Source organism: Humulus lupulus, chromosome 3 (genome assembly GCF_963169125.1).
Source record: "Humulus lupulus chromosome 3, drHumLupu1.1, whole genome shotgun sequence".
Lineage (NCBI taxonomy): Eukaryota > Viridiplantae > Streptophyta > Magnoliopsida > Rosales > Cannabaceae > Humulus > Humulus lupulus.
In genome coordinates this window covers 27,259,499-27,272,581 of record NC_084795.1, presented here as the reverse complement: position 1 = coordinate 27,272,581, position 13,083 = coordinate 27,259,499, and positions in this window count along the sequence as shown.

Sequence of the window (13,083 nt, the reverse complement as noted above, 5' to 3'; positions counted from 1 at the left end):
CAGCAAGTACCTCACGACCAAAATTCAAATGCTGATGCTTTGGCCAAGTTAGCAAATGCCAAGGATGCTGGCACTCTGAACATAGTGCCAGTTGAACGAATATCTGCACCAAGCATCCAAGCAGAAGAGACATCTTTGGTGATCCAGGCGGCGGATACATGGATGACACCTTACATAGAGTACTTGACGAAGGGTGTGTTACCAACGGACAAAAACAAAGCTAGGACCCTTCAGCGGCAGGCTACTAGGTATATCCTGGTCGATGGAATCTTGTACCGAAGGGGATACTCGATGCCACTCCTCAGGTGTATTTTTAAAGAGAAGGCCAAAGAATTGATGAAAGATGTCCACGAAGGTTTTTGTGGGGACCATGCTGGGGGAAAAGTCTATCAACAAAGATCCTAAGGCAAGGATACTTCTGGCCAGCAATGAACGAAGACTCGATGGAATTTGTGCGAAGGTGCGACAAATGCCAAAGGTTCTCCAAAATTCCGTGAGCAACCCCTAATGAGCTAAAACAGATGCAAATTATGTGGCCATTTGTAGTCTGGGGTATAGATCTAATCAGATCCTTGCCCACAGGGAAAGGCGGCGTTAAGTACGCAGTGGTGGTCGTTGATTACTTCACGAAATGGGCCGAAGCTAAACCACTTGCAACCATAACGACCGAGAAAGTGTTGGACTTTGTGGTCAAAAACATCGTGTGTCGCTATGGGTTGCCAAGAAAAATTGTCTCAGACAACGACACACAATTTGATAGTGATCTATTCACAGATTTTTGTGAGCGGCATGGAATCATCAAGAGCTTTTCTTCAGTTGCTCACCCTCAAGCGAATGGACAAGTCGAGGCAGTCAATAAGACGCTAAAAGATACTCTAAAGAAAATGCTTGAGGAAGCAAATGGGGCATGGATAGAACAATTACCTGAAGTCCTCTGGTTGTACAGAACATCCCATCGAACGACAACAGGCCATACTCTATTCTCCCTAGCTTATGGATATGAGGTTATGTTGCCTGTTGAGTTAGATCCACCATCACATCGAAGAATAACGTACGATCAAGGCTCTAATAGCCAACTATTGATGGAATCTCTAGATTTGGTCAATGAAAAGCATGAGCAAGCCCAAATCCGAGTGGCAACTTACCAGCAAAAGTTCGCTCGGTATTTCAATTCTAAAGTATGTGAAAGGAAATTCAATGTCGGAGATCTAGTACTCAGAAGGGTTTTTCTCAATACCCGCGACCAGGCCGTCGGAGTACTCAGACCTAACTAGGAATGACCGTACCAAATTGAAGAAGTCCTCCATCCAGGAACTTACAAACTTGCTCACTTAAATGGAGATCTCATTCCTCGTTATTGGAATGGAGAACACCTGCGCAAGTACTATCAATAAACAATTATTCTTAAAGAATTGGCTTGTATTAATTTTATTTTTTACAAATTATGAAAAAGGGTTGGTCATTTTATGTGACTGATCACTTATAAGTGTAAGATCATTTTGGTAATCACTCGTATAGACACGATTTGTCCATTTATTACGAGAAATAAAAGGGACTGTGCGCAGCCAGTCAATCTTGCCAACTATTGTATTTACTACAAGTATTTGCTCATTACGTGTGTTGTTTTGCTATATTATCATTTTAAATTTCTCCTACGAGCAGAAATGTTCGAACAGGTCCTAGTCAAGGAAAGTGACCGAGGACCTAAAGCTCCTTAATCACTTGGGGGGCATATAAGGCATCTAGTAAGCAAAGCATATCAAAAGGTATGCAAATACATGAGAAAAATAAGTGAAAGCATGCTAGGGTACTTAGAGTATTTTTAAAAAAAAATTTATTTTGTTAAATCAATCCAAACTACTATGCTAAGTTCGGTGATGCGAACAGATGTTATAATAAATGCAAGTATTTTAATATCAAAAAATAATTCTTTTACACTGCGAGCAGTACTGCTCGGATGTAATTGTCTGATTAAAAGAAAAAAAGCTACCCATGCAGCAATAAAAATTAAAAGAGAAATTGTCTTTACATCACGACCTGTAGGTCATGTATTTAAAAGATAATAAAATAAAAGACTACAAGACTGGAGGATCTTGAGGAGTGTCCTGGTCGACAGTAGTGCCAGCTTCATTGTCCGCACCGTCAATCCCTGTTGCTAAGGAGATTTCTGGGGAAGCAGGAATTTTGGCTTTTTCTTTTTCCTCCAGGCAAATAGTGCATTGGGTTATTTGAGTTCGTCTCAAGTGCTCGGACAGATAGCTAAAGTCGGCCTTGCAGTTATGCTTCTAAAACTCATAGAAGCAAAGGTGGGTGGCTTCCTATACTTTTCCAAGTTTTTGGCATTTGTCTCCTCAAGCTCCTTAGTCCGCCCCTCTAGCTCCTCCGTCTCCTTTCTGCTCACAATCAAACCGAGCTCAAGCTATTTGGCTTCTTGGTAGTTGAGTTTGGCCCACTCCCTGAACCTTTCTTTGTCTTCATTAGATTTGGTCAGGGCAGCCCGGCACTCCAACAGCTCTCCGGTCAGCTGGGCTTTCTGCTCGCGCAATTCATTGTTCTGGTTGGTTAATTCTGTGTTTTTCTTGAGTAGTTCAGCATTCTTCCCCTCGAGCACCTTCACCGCCTCAGTGTCTTTGGTGTCAAAGTCTTTGGTCTGGGTGACCAAAGTCCCCGTGCGGCGCCAACCAGCAGTGATAGTCAGCAATCCCTGTGATCAGATAAAAAAGGTAAGATGATGGCAGGAATGGACAAAGTAAAATGACTCAGCAGTAGAAAACAACTTACACTGGCTATCTCGTTCAACCCTCAGTTTATTATATGGTCGGCCTCCATGGAGCTGGTGCCGACGATGGCCTCTTGGCTGCGTTTGTGCTTGGAGAGTTTTTATATTCTCTCCTTGGCCGAATTAACCACGGTGCGGGTCAGGGTGTCTTCGGGTTGAGTGTGGCGTGGCTAGTCGGAAGGCGCTGGAGGGGTAGAGTGCTGGTTAACCGGTGCAGGAGGAGACTGCTGCTTGAGTGGAGAAGGAGGTGGCGACGTCTCTTTTGAAGGAGCGGGGTGTTGGAGGATGGTCCTTAGTCCGGGCCTTCTTTGAAGCAGTGTTGCTGCTTTCTCCGCGGACCCTCTTGCTGTCTTTCTTCCTGCTTGAGGGAGCAGCAGCGGCGATGTAGTGATCGAACATATCTTCAGACGACATATCTACAAATAAGGAAGAATTGTGAGCAGTTAGACAATAAGCATAGATGGAACTGAAAGTAAAGACAAGGAAATTATAAGTAAAGTACCCGTGCTATAACTATTGGTCGCTACATTATTTACTAAACTACTGCTACACTCACTCACTGCCTGGAAGAAATCTGAATTTAAATTCGGAGTATACTTAAAGTTGTCATCCCCGTCAAATAAATGACAGGGAATGGGAAAACTATCTACGAATGAGAAGACAGTACCGTTCTCATTTGAAGACTCGTCGATGGGTGCAGGGGGTTCGAAAGCTTTCTTTTTTCCCTTTCCCAAAGGGGCAGAGGGAGCGGCTGATCGCGGGGTGCTGGAGAGTTCCCTGATTGTCACTCCAGTTGATCTCCTTCTTGGAGGTTGCGACCCGTTTGGGTGCTGCTCAGGAATTTCTCCACCAGTGGCACTCCTCGCCGTTGACTCCCTCACGTCCTGGTGAGGTGCCAGAAGCCCAACCAGCCTCAGGTTGGCTTCAGTGACCAACTGTTTGACGCTTTTTTCTACGTCAGTCATGCTGGCCAGTAGGGCTGCTCGAACCTCCATTTCTGGAGTAGGAGCCAGTCGCAGCCATGGACCTGAAAGGTCCTAATTTTCTAAGGAAAATGCAGATAAAATAAAAGAAAATAAACGACTAGGAGGACGAAGAAGTTACCTCCTTGGGTGAAGGCTAGGTTGTTGGCAACCAAGCAGTAGTCAAAAAGTACTCTTGGTGGTACTTTCTTACATTAGACTTGTAGGTAGTCTCACTCATGAAGGTGCGGTTCATTTCCTAGTGACAGAGATGAAAGAACCCTGTGTTATCCTGGTTGGGGTTAGATTTGAGATCGAACAGGTAGTTGATCTCATGAGGCGAAGAGACAGGCCATTTTTTATGACTGTAAATGATATAGAGTGCAGAAAGCATTCTATACTTGTTCGAGGTTATTTGGAAAGGAGTGACCCCGAAGTAATTGGCCACTTCCTGGAAGTAAGGATGGAAAGGCAGGATTGCTCCTGCCTCAATGTGATACCTCGACCAGGCGCTAAAGGCGCCACCAGGCAGGTTTGTCTGTTGGTCGGTGTTAGGAAGGAATAAAGAAACCCCAGAAAGTTCGTATTTTCTGAGGAAATTATTGACCATCCTAGCAGTGATCGTGCTAGGAGGAGCAAGGTACCATTCGACGTCTGGTCGAATAGCATTGCGGAGGCGGGTTTGTGTTTGGATTTCGGGATCAGTGGCCTCGACTCTACCACTGGGCAGTGGATTTTACTCTACCAATTTTTGATGGATTGGAAGGTCTATTGGGTGGAATTCGAGAAAAAGGGATTTCTGGGATGAGTAGCGAAGGCTGTTCTTCGTCCTCAAGAAGTTGAGCGAGTAGTTCGTCGTCAATTGGCCTCTCACCTCCCCACGGATCTTGCATGAAAATCTGCAAACAGAGAAGGGGAGATGAGAATCTACGGCCTAAAAACTAGTGTTAAGAGTTGGAATAACGTTGCTCGTGTATAAAAGTTAAGCTTTTATATGACCAGCAACATTCTAGCAAAAACACTAAATTATATATGAGCAGTTTGGAAAACGAATAAAAAAGCAGAAGAAATTTTTTTTTCAGGAAAGACTTTTTCGACTCTCAAGGGGCGAGAAAAACCCAGTTTTTCTACAAGCTTAAAAATCGAATTTTTACTTCGATTTTACACCCTAAATTCGTGATCCCAACTACCAAACTAATTCCTAACCATAGCAAGGTGTTATTTCCCTACCGTATTTTAGCACAGATCAACATACCCATTTACCCTAAGACCATTTTGCAAGAACTGACAGGAATATTCAAGAACTCAGAAATCAAAAATGAAGGAAAAACAAGCATTGCACTGCACAATGTGACAAAAAAGAATTGATTAGAAGACTTACTTGGACGAAGGATTGAGAAGATTTCAGAAAATCGGACAGGAGCACCGTGGATCAGTAAACTTTTCTGGGTTTAATTTTGCTTAGTTCTTCAGAGTTCTTGAAGGCAAAGGGTTCGGTAAAAGGTAAAAAGTGAAAAGGATGAGTCATTTATATTGATCTTGGAATTGTAAAAGAGGTAATCATGGAATTACTTTTTCAAGGCATGGGGAAGTGCAATAGCCGTCAGACAACTTTTGAGAAACTGAAAAGACATGATTGGTTGCATTTTTCGAGAAGGCATGGGCGGCTCTGACAGATCTGGTGGGGTATGCGAAAGGTCGGTCTCTTAAGTTTACTTTATGCTGGTCGCAGTAAAATAAACTTGGGGGACATATGTTTACCCAAAAATGACTCCTGATAACGTGACAAGAATTTATTACATGTGGTTGGCACGTGGCAGCGTCAAAATGAAGGGGTGTTGTTCGACTATCGACTAGATGATTATTTCCTCATCAAATCTCGTGTTTAGATGCGACTAGTCTGGTCGCATGCTTTGGTTTAATTCCTTTAAGATATGCAATTGTACGCCCTGGTTTTCCCATGGGCTGTTTAGCAGGACGAGCCTCGGACTAAACATGATTTAGCCCGAGGCTCCCACAGGCCAGAGGCTCTATTTTTCAGGACGGGCCCTTTCTAGCTCGAGGGGGGTCCTGTTTCCAGCTCCCTCTTGTTGCACCAGGAGCTAGGAACAACATCCGGCGACCACTGACGGATCAGCTCGGGTTATGGATTGCTCCGGTAGCGAGCTTCTCAGGAAGCTCTGACCCTATGGGAAGTCAACACGCAAGATAAACGTGCATAATCCTGCCATCACGTGTCCGATATCCCCCTGACTTCTCGGACACGCAGCAAGAACGTGCGTATTCAGACACCCACGGACGGGTTGGGCCGTGCGGCCCATTATCTCCTTCCATACTGATTAGACCACACTTGTGTGTCAGGTTTAGGAATTAATCATGAATATCACAGACTTGATATGACAAATGGTAAGGTCACGGGATGACCTCCCTACCAACTTCCAGGTGCTTTCTCCTATAAATATGGAGACCCTGGGAGTTGATAGGGGTTGGAAAAATAGTCTTGTAAGAACTATATACTTTGTAAACCAATTACCCAGAAAAGATCAAGAATATTGACTAGTGGAGTAGAAGGATTTTAACCTTCGAACCACTTAAAAACGTGTCTGGAGTCACCTAGTTCTTTCCACAAAGATTTCATATCTGTGACGGTTCTACTTTTAAGTACTAATCTCTTTCTCTTTTTCTCTTAATTATCTGTTGCCGAAGAACCGCGTCAACAGTTTGGTGCTTTCATTGAGAGCTAGTCCGATTAGTACTACCACAAACATACAACTATGGTGACCACTCGATCCAAACATGGCAACGAGACAGAACAACATGATGGGCAGGAGGCCCGCCATGTTGCCCTCCCTGATGAGCAAGTTCCTGAAGTCCAGCAGAGGCCAGGAAAGCAGCCGGCCGGCCAAGACGACACTGGTAGTTCGGCGCCCCGGCCGCCTAATCCGAATCCATGTTATTACACTGCGGTGGAGATGGAGAATGCTCAGCTGAGGAGCCAGCTAGCAGCAGCTGGTCAGCAAATCCAGGATATTCTGAGTCGACTACCCCCTCTCACAACCAACGGTAACGTTGGAGAGAGGCAAGGCGAGGCTCCTAAGTCTCGCCGGAGTAATCGATCCAGGCATAGCCGTTCGGGTAGACTCCCTGCAGCCAACTCCACCCCTTCAACGCACCATCAAGAGGTGAACTTCAGGGAAATGCCTCAGACCGAACAGCAGCAGTACAGCCGTTCGGTTAGGACCTCAACCCCTAGCTCTCAGCCTTCCTCGAGGACGCCCAGAAGAGATCGAGGGAATTCCCAAAGGAGGGCCGAGGGGATCCGGAGCCGTCAGCCCGTCCCCGAAGAACGTCCAGTTCCTCGTCCAGCTCGCCCAGCGCGAAACCATCAAGCTGGCAGGGCCGAGAGGGCCCCACCAAATTTAGTCCGTCCGGACGGCACTAGGATCGCCTCTCCGGTCAGGCATCCTCCTTCTCCCATCAGATATCCGTCTCCTCAGACCGTCCGAGACATCCCGACCTACGGAAATAGTAGGAGAGACCCGCCATCGGCCGGGCCTTCCCGGCGCAGCAGGGTGCCGGGGGAAGGATCAGGTCGGAGCCGCCAAAGACGCACCTCGAGCCTGTCCAGCAGGAGTCACTGGACCGGTAGTGCACGGAGTGATCTTTCGGGAGGAGACCTGCGACAGCGACTAAGTTCAGCACAAAGTCACCATACTACCCAGGGAGGCGACCTTCGAGATCGCCTCAACTCTCACAGAGAGGATCGAGTTAGGGATGGTAGCCAGGCCCGCTCAGTTGGGGTCCGATCCGAAGTACGTAATGGCGGGAATGCCCCAAATGACCTATCTCCAGATAGGAGGGGCAACAACCCGCCTAATATGTACAACAGGTCCGGAGCTGTTGAACAGCCCCGGAATAACCCAGGATCTCAGGACAAAACCCTAGAGCGCTTAACTCAAATGGAGGAGCTGATGAAGAAGCTCCTATCGGAAAAAGAAAAAGACGAATATGATTCAGGGGATGAGATGGAGCTCTTCGCCCCCAACATAGCAGCAACGGCATACCCTTCTGGCTTTCGTATGCCTCACTTGTCAAAGTTCAACGGGGATGGAGACCCATCTGACCACTTAGGGATGTTCAACACCCTAATGATGGCTCATAACATCGGACCAGAGCTTCGTTGCTTGATCTTTCCTTCCACCCTGACTGGACCTGCCAGGCAGTGGTTCAAACAAAGTAAAAGGCAGTCAATCAGTTCCTGGAAGACCTTTTCGGCTGACTTCAAGAGGGCATTCCGCGCCTCTCAGGCCGCCAGGGTCCAGGCCGACTCCCTAGCTAACGTGAGACAGCAACCTGGAGAAACGCTAAAAGCCTACTTGAGCAGATTTGCGAATGTCGCTGCTCGGGCCAGAGACGCCGACGATAGCTCCAAACTCATGGCTATGAGGACCGGGATCTTAGTAGGCGGAGATATGTGGAAGGATATTCAAAGGAGGGGGGTCAGCTCAGTTAGTGAATTCCTTAACAGAGCCCAAGAGTGGATAAACTTGGAAGAAGCTGAAGCTTCAGCCGCGGGGACCAGCCAGGTCCTCGAGAAGCCCGCTGGGACGGGAACAGAGATCGTAGTAACGACTCCCGACGTCACGCAGAGTAACCAGCCCGGTGGCGGCAAAAGAAAAGGGAATGGTGAAAACATCCAGCACGGTCAAAAGAAGAATAATTCCATGGATAAATTCAAGCCCGTGTTCACAACGTATACCGAGCTCACCCAAACCAGAGAGAATATTTTCCTGGCCAACGCTACGCGAGTCCCCTGGAAAAGACCGGAGCCAATAAAGCACCCTAAGGGAAAGAGAGACGCTTCCAAATTCTGCCGTTTTCATAACGACGTCGGGCACAATACCGACGACTGCAGGCACCTCAAAGATGAAATCGAGACTCTCATCCGAGCAGGTCCATTGGCGCAATACTCGCGAAACAGGGTCCCGACAAGTCAACCCGCTCCGGAGATCCCAGCCAGTCAACCTGGACCTCGAGTAGATCAGGACGTCCTTCCCCCCGTGGTCGAGGGAGAGATTTCCACCATCTCTGGAGGACCACACATGGCTGGCACGAGCAGAGGCGCCCAGAAGAGGTACATAAATGAGTTGAAGACCCACAATGGAGGGGAGTTCGTCCCGGAACAGCGTCAATCAAAACAACAAAGATTAGAGAAACAACCGATCACTTTCACGGAGGAAGACGCGAGACATGTCCAATTCCCTCATAACGATCCCTTGGTCGTAGCAGTCCAGCTCGCCAACCGGAGAGTAAGGAGAGTGTTAGTGGACAATGGGAGCTCGGTGAACCTCCTATTCCGTTCCACCTTAGAAAAAATGGGTCTGACCGTCTCCGAGCTGAAGGCAACCTCGATGATGCTATATGGTTTTTCAGGAGAAGGGTCAGCAGCGATAGGAACGATTGAGCTGGTGATCACCCTAGGGGACGAGTCCCGAACAGTGTCCAAACTACTCGAATTCGTAGTCATTGACTGCTCCGCTGCCTACAATGCAATTTTGGGTCGACCTACGCTCGTTGCTTTCGAAGCTATCACGTCCGTCCGGCACCTCGCCATGAAGTTCCCTACTTCAACAGGGGTCTGCACTATCAAGGGCGATCAGCTCGCTGCCAGGGAATGCTACAGCATTTCCATGAAGGGAAAATCTAAACCCGGGCAGGTGACGATGGCCATTCAGGATAAAGAGGAATCACAGGGACCCAAGGCGGCCCCTGAGATTGAAAAACCTCGGGTTTCCGAAGACGAAAAGCTCGCCCTAAGCGAGGACATTGACCCCCGAGTAGGCGAGGACAGGTCCGAGCTCCAAGCTATTGAAGATCTCGAGGAGGTAGGCATCGATGAACAAAACCCGTCACGGACGGTTAAGCTTGGAAAGAACCTCTGCGATAGAAGAAAGGCGGAACTGACTGCGTTTCTGAAAAAGAACCTGGACGTATTCGCATGGTCGCACGAGGACATGATAGGGATCAGTCCAAGCGTAATCATGCACACGCTCCACCTAGACAAAAGCGTCCCTGCCAAGTCTCAAAAGCAGAGGCGATTAGGGACGACCCGAGCCGAAGCCCTTGAAGAAGAAGTGGCCCGGCTCAAAAAATGTGGCTTTATCCGCGAAGCCAGATTTCCCATTTGGGTTGCCAATCCCGTATTAGTTCCAAAACCCAATGGGAAATGACGGACCTGTATCGACTTTTCCGACCTGAATAAAGCCTGCCCCAAGGATTGTTTTCCGTTGCCGAGGATCGATCAACTGGTGGATGCCACGGCGGGGCACGAGCTCATGTCCTTCATGGACGCGTACTCGGGCTACAATCAGATCGCGATGAATCCAGCAGACCAGGATCATACCAGCTTCATGACCCCGACTAATGTCTATTGCTATAAGGTCATGCCGTTCGGTCTTAAGAATGCCGGGGCTACCTACCAAAGGCTGGTAAATAGAATGTTCGCGGATCAGATCGGGAAAAACATGGAAGTGTACGTCGATGATATGCTTGTCAAGTCAAAGATTGCCGGCAACCACGTCATCGATCTGGAAGAATGCTTTAACATACTGCGAGAATATGGCATGAGGCTCAATCCTCAGAAGTGCACTTTCGGTGTCGCATTGGGGAAATTCTTGGGTTTCATAGTCAATACCCGAGGAATCGAGGCAAACCCCGACAAGATCAGATCATTGCTCGAGCTTCCTTCCCCCAGGTCGCGGAAAGATGTCCAAGGCCTCACAGGAAGGGTGGCAGCACTGAACCGGTTCATTTCCAAATCGACCGACAAGTGTTTACCTTTCTACCACCTGCTCCGGGGAAACAAGAAGTTCGAATGGACAGTGGAGTGTGAAAGCGCATTCCTCGACCTTAAAACGCACCTGGCTGAGCCACCTGTGCTGTCAAAGCCCAAGGTAGGAGAACCTCTTTTCCTCTACATGGCCGTCACTGAGGACGCAGCTAGTGCTGTTCTGGTGCGAGAAGAGGACCAGGCTCAGAAACCGGTTTATTACATCAGCAAGAGACTCCTCGGAGCTGAGTCAAGGTACCCGTTGATGGAAAAACTGGCGTTCTGCCTAATCACGGCCTCGCGAAAACTCAGGCCATACTTCCAGTCCCACTCTGTACACGTCATGACCGATCAACCTCTAAGGCAGGTTTTGCAAAAGCCTGAAGCCTCGAGACGCTTGCTAAAGTGGGCGGTCGAACTCAGTCAGTTCGAGATTTTCTATACTCCCCGAACTACCATAAAAAGTCAAGCCTTGGCCGACTTCGTGGCAGAATGCGCGGGATTCCATGAGATCCCATCGGAAGACTCACATCAGCTCACCTCCTCAGATTCATCGTGGAGGATCTTCGTTGATGGCTCATCTAACGAGAACGGCTCCGGGGCCGGAATCATTCTGATATCCCCAGAGGGGCATAGATTCCACTCGGCGCTGAGGTTCGGGTTCAAGGCGTCTAACAATGAGGCAGAGTACGAGGCCTTGTTAGCTGGACTTAGGATAGCCAGCGAGCTAAAGGCAAGCTCTATCCAATGCTTTAGCGACTCCCAGCTCGTGGTGAATCAGGTCCTAGGCGAGTATCAGGCGCGGGGTCCCAAGATGGCCTCCTATTTGGCTAAGGTAAAATCCGAACTGTCTACGTTTGGGCAAGGGTCGATCGAACAGATACCTCGGGAGCAGAACGCCAATGCAGATGCTCTCCCCAAGCTCGCCACCTCGGGAGAGACAGAAACCCTGGGGTTGGTGCCAGTTGAGTTCTTGGACAAGCCCAGCATAGACGGAGATCGAGCAGATATTGGGATGATTGACATCAGGCCGACCTGGATGACTCCCATTGTTGAGTACCTCGTCGAGGGCAAGTTACCCAAAGGGCGCAACGACGCACGGCGAGTCCTTTATCAAGCTCCGAGATATACGCTAGTCGAGGGGGTGTTGTACCGACGTGGGCATTCCTTACCTCTCCTCCGGTGCGTTCTTCCAAGCGAAGCGAAGGCCATCCTGCAAGAAGTTCATGACGGATTCTGCGGAGATCACACTGGGGGGCAAAGCCTGGCCTTGAAGATCCTTCGGCAGGGTTATTACTGGCCGACTCTGTCCAAAGACTCGATCTCATATGTAAAAAAGTGCGACAAGTGTCAGCGGTTCGCCGCGGTTGCGCGAGATCCTCCGACCGAGCTAAAAATGATCTCGTCTCCCTGGCCCTTCGCCATTTGGGGGATAGATCTAATAGGCGCCCTGCCCACCGGAAAGGGCGGGGTCCGTTACGCCGTGGTAGCCATTGACTACTTCACCAAGTGGGCCGAAGCAGAGCCGTTGGCGACAATAACATCGAAAAAGGTGCTAGACTTCGTGGTTAAGAGCATCATATGTCGATTTGGCCTACCCAAAAAGATCGTCTCCGACAATGGCACTCAATTTGACAGCGACCTGTTCACCGAATTTTGCGAAAGGCACGGAATTGTGAAAAGCTTATCGTCCGTGGCCTATCCCCAGGCGAACGGCCAGGTCGAGGCTGTCAATAAAACTCTGAAGGCAAGCCTCAAGAAGAGGCTAGATGAGGCAAAGGGGATCTGGCCAGAACAGCTCCCCCAAGTTCTGTGGGCCTATAGGACCTCACATCGGACTCCCACGGGCCACACTCCTTTCTCCCTAACCTTTGGAAGTGAAGCAGTCCTCCCCGTGGAGGTGAAGGTCCTATCGCACAGGGTCCGGTCCTACGACCAAGACGAGAACCGCGAGCTCCTATGCCACTCCTTAGACTTAATGGATGAAAGGCGAGAGGATTCACAACTCCAGCTCGCCCATTATCAATAGAAAATCACTCGCTACTTCAACACTAAGGTCAAAAGACGTGCCTTTAACGTCGGTGATTTGGTCTTGAGGAGAGTTTTCCTGGCCGGGAAAGATCCCAAAGATGGGGTTTTGGGACCAAGCTGGGAAGGACCATACCAGGTCATCGAAATCATCAAAGAGGGAACTTATAAGTTAGCTCGACTTGGTGGAGGGGCGGTCCCACGGACTTGGAATGCTATCCACCTAAAGAAATATTATCAATGAACATTTGTAGGGCCTAGAAGGTCACCTTCCATGTATAAATAAAAATCAAATGTTTCTCGTTATTTGCAAGTGTAATTTTAAAGTAACAACGAAAGACCCTTTCCCAGTTACTTGGGGGGCATATGGTACCTGGATATATCCAGGTCTCCTTAACGACTTAGGTGTTAATTTTTATCTACGGATAAGAGTTATCACAAACTAAGTCCTATCCTGGTCTTAACTAGGTCAGAAAACTTAGAAG